Genomic DNA, 4,817 nt, shown 5'->3' with positions numbered 1-4,817 from the left:
AAGCCCTGAAACTACAGAAGAAATAGAAAAATAGAAAAGAATTAGAAAGGAGAGAGAGAGAAAACCCACCTGGGCTTACCTCCTGTACAGCCACCTGGCCCAGCACTGTAGCTGGCCCAGCCCAGCCGCCGCACCATCTTCAACCTCCTGCCAGTAGGCAGGAGGGCATGTGCTCGCCGCACGCGCGCGCCACCTCCACCCTGCCTGGCTGCCCCTTGTTGCCCTGGACGCCTCCCACGACACCACGCACACCCCTGACCCCTCTCATTTTCCCTGGACTCTTTCCCCTTCCTCTGCTCTCTATTTCGTGCCGCCCGAGTGGATCTCGTCGCCACCGACGCCATTCATCGTAGCCACCACCTCCTCCTCAACCTCTCTCCACGCCCAGAAGCTCCACCACTTCGTCCTCGACCCCCTCACTGAGCCACGAATCGCCGGATGCTCTGTTGCCTCGCCACCGACCCGTCTTCCCCGCGCACGGCCGTCGGATCGCCATCGTCATTACGTCGCCGTCCGTGCCTCCCCGAGCTCAACGGCTGCACCAGAAGACTCGCCGTGAGCCCCTCCATCTTTCCCCCTTCTCCCATGTTCTTTTGCGTGCTATAGGCGTGCTAGCCACCGGACCCGAGAGCTCACAGCCGCCGCGCTCGTCGTCGCTGGCGAATAGGCTAGCAACCTTCGCGTCCGAGCACTGCTACGTGTTTAGAATGCTCCCAGAAACCCAACACCACCATCAGCTAGTCCTCCTGTGCACCGCAACATCGACCCCGAGCTTGACCGAACTCCGGCCGCCGCGGACTTGCTCGCCGCCATTGTTTCCGGCCACCCCAGCACATACCGCTGCCACCACTTGATGTGCGCCGCTACGTGCGTTCGAACACAACAGACCGCGGCCAAAATGATGCCCCGTGGCTCATTTTCGAGCCCCTCCGCCTCACCTGTCATCGCCGGCGTCGAGCCGCCAGCGAGTTTGACCCCGCTGACCGTTGACCCCGGGTGGACCCAGTTTGACCCTCTGGGTCACTGACGTGTGAGCCCCAGGCCACTAAGTATTAGTTTAATGATAACTAAACTTAGTTAGTTTAATTGACACTGACAGACGGGACCACAGGTCAGGGTTGACCTGGACCATCTCAGTTGACCGTTGACGTCACACAGACGCCAGGCTGACGCAGTAAATCCTTTTCTGGATTTATTCTTATATAGGAAATTCCAGAAAATAGCCAAAACTTCTAAAAATCATAGGAAATCAACCATAGCTCCAAATCAAACAAATTATATATGAAAAATGATCAGAAAAATCCAATCTATCCATCTGTACTAGTTTCATGCATGTTTAAACAAGTTAACTTGCTGTTTAGTGCAAAACATGATAAAGCACTATTTAAGATCACAAATGAGTTTGAACTTTGAATCTTTGGTTCAAAATAGCTCAAACCCATCTGATTGTAGTTGCATTAGCCCAACACACTCATTTTACCATGTCATGATCATGCATCATATTGTGCATTGCATTGATTGTGTGTTCTTTCTCTGTTGCCGGTATTTGTCCCCTCTCAGTAGACGTTGCTTTGATGATATGATCATTGACACCGATGAAGAGTTATATTATCTTCAGAAGTGCTAGGCAAGCAAAACCCCCTTGTTCATTCCAATACAATCCCACTCTCTCGCTCCTGCTCTCTTTTACTACATTAGGACAACAACGATTCATCTGTTACTTGCTACGGTAGTTGAACCCCTTATCCTCTGCATGACATGTCATTGCCATAGTAAATAGATGAAACCCACTAGCATGAGTAGGAGTTGTTTGAGCCTTGATGTGCCTACTCATTCATGCTTGTTTGTCGTGCCTGTTATTGCTTAGGGTTGTGTCAGGTCTGATTCATCGGGGATGAATCGGAGGTGTGTGAACATGTCCTACTGTTGAGATCTAAGTGTGTGAACATGATTTGGTAAAGGTATCGATGAGAGGCCATGTAGGAGTACATGTTGGGTTGTTTCATTGAAGCTGTCCTTAGGAACTGAGTTCTGTGTTTGTGATCCATGAAACAGCTACTACCACACATTGGGCCCTGAAATATGACCCCGCTCGACTTACTGACCCCTCTCGTCCTCTGTCCAGGAGTTGCAACTAGCTTCTGGTGTTTATATGTTATGTGTTGGCGGCCGTGCGTAGCACTGACCCTAGGGGTGGGCCATGATGCGGTAGATACACCGTGGCCGGGTATGTCGGGCGCCCGTTTGGCATCTCGGGACCCTATACACATCATTTCGGGCCGTTGAGGACACCCCAGCCGGATTTCCTTGCGGATGGAACCCGAATAGGTGATAAACCTGGACTAGAGACTTGTGTGGTTAGTCAGGTCGTGGTCTACACCCACGTCGGCTTTCGCTTGAAGTCTGCCGAGCACATGTCGTGTGCAGACGCTAAGTGGTGGAAACATGTGTGACGAAGTACACCCCTGCAGGGTATAAAACTATTCGAATAGTCGCGTCCACGGTAAAGGACTTCTGGGTTGCCTATAATAGTTCATAGACAAGTGGAAGTGGATACTCTAAAATGCGCAAGATAAGCGTGAGTGCTATGGATGGCGTTCTCGTAGGTAGACAGGAGCGGATCCATAGTGGTGTATTGATTAGTGAATATGTGGACTCGTGTGCGCCACCTCAAAAGAGTTGCTTGCAGTCGTAGTTCAGGTTGGCCACTGAGTCAAAGCTGGCTTGCTGCAGTTAAACCCCACCATCCCTTTGTTGATGCTGATGCATATGTAGCTAGTTCTGATGTAAGTCTTGTTGAGTACTTTTGTACTCACGTTTTCTTAATTTATGTTTTGCAGAGAGACTTCAATCTCGCTAGTAGTTCCGCGTGGACTTCTACGTTTAGCTTGATACCTCAGCTACGATCTTGTGCCCTCGGCAGGATCTGGTAGATAGTTAGGCTTCTTAGCCTTTTTCATTTGTAGATGTCTGTACTCAGACATGTTAAGCTTCCGCATGTGCTTTGATTTGTATGCTATGATTGTTGGGTCAAGAGACCCATGTTTGTAATATCTCGCTCCTCGGAGCCTAATGAATAAATACTTGAGTCGTAGAGTTATGTTGTGATGCCATGTTGTATTTACACATATCGAGGATATTATGTGTATGATTGAAATGCTTGGTATGTGTGGGATCCGACAATCTAGTTGTTTATCCTTGGCAGCCTCTCTTATGGGGAAATGTAGTCTAGTGCTTCCATGAGCCATAGTAGTCCGCTACAGCCCGGTTCGCCGGAGTCCTGCTAGCCCAGCACTACTGCTCAAGACACTTGACTGGCCGGCATGCGTTTCACTTTGTTCCTGTGTATGTCCCTTCGGGAAAATGTCACGCAGTGACATCCGGAGTCCTGCCTAGCCTGCTACAGCCCGGGTTCCCGGAGTCCTGTTAGCCCAGTGCTACAGCCCGGATTCACACACTGCTGACCGACATGCTCGATGTGATTCATGTATGCCTGTCGCCATAGGTTGGTGCCGCTTTGGGTTCACGACTAGCCATGTCAGCCCGAGTTCTCTGTCATATGGATGCTAGCGACACTATCATATACGTGAGCCAAAAGGCGCAAACGGTCCCGGGCCATGGTAAGGTGACACCCGTGGGAATACCATGCGTGAGGCCGCAAAGTGATATGAGGTGTTACCGGCTAGATCGATGTGACTTGGCATCAAGGTCCTGACAACAGTGCTATGTTTTACTACAGCGCACGGGGTGGAGAGGTCAAGGACAAGAAGAAAAGGGATGGCAGGCCTGCCTTCGGCCATAAGACTGACTTCTACTCACTAGTAGAAAAAGGGTCAAATGTGAAGCACATTAGTGCCAGTTTGAATTTGAGCCGGCACTAATGTGACCATTAGTGCCGGTTCCAATGGCTAGGCGGGTGGGCATCATTAGTACCGGTTCGTGGGCAACGTTTAGTACTGGTTCATGCCATGAACCGGTACTAATGAGGCCAGTGCGGCTGTGGTCAGGCTGGGGCCCCCATGAAGACCTTTAGTACCGGTTCAAGGCATGAACCGGTACTAGAGTTTCTTAGTAAGCTGATTTTTAGTCCCACCTCGCCAAGAGAGAGGCAGTATGAGCGGTTTATAAGCCGTGAGTGCAGAGACAATGACGAAGAGGCGCAATGCTCACCTGCACGTTGATTAGCTTCAAGCCTTTCGGAATAGCATAGATTGCATTGAGCTATGTGCAGTGCAGTCTACACTATTCTGAAAGGCTTGAAGCAAATTAACCAACATTGCACCTCTTTTTTATTTTCAATAACTTATTTGAACTCTGGACTTCTTGTGTTCAGTATGCAGCATTCAAAGCGACGTCATCAATTTCCAACATGTTCTGACATCATTTGCTGTTTTTCAGTCATTTACCGAATTGTTTAAAGAGCTAAATGACCGTGAAATTGAAAATTACTACAAAATGAACTGTGAAAATGTTGAAATTTAGCATGGTATCATCATTTCACCCGCATAGCATGTGCGAAAGAGTAGAGAGGGTCACGTCAAAAACTGGACGCACTCGTGTACAAACTGGACAATCTCTTTCAGAGTATCAGGGTTTCGGACGAGAACTCATCTGTTACATGGGCACTTCAATGTTTTTTAGACTTATTTGAACTCCAGACTTCTTTTGTGTTCAATATGCAGCATTCAAAGCGTCGTCATCAATTTCCAACATTATCTGACATCATTTGTTGTTTTTTAGTCATTTACCTAATTGTTTAGAGAGATAAATGACCTGAAATTGAGAATCACTACAAAATGAACTGTGAAAATGTTGAA

This window comes from Triticum aestivum, chromosome 2A (assembly GCF_018294505.1).
Source record: "Triticum aestivum cultivar Chinese Spring chromosome 2A, IWGSC CS RefSeq v2.1, whole genome shotgun sequence".
Lineage (NCBI taxonomy): Eukaryota > Viridiplantae > Streptophyta > Magnoliopsida > Poales > Poaceae > Triticum > Triticum aestivum.
This window is presented reverse-complemented; position numbering follows the sequence as displayed.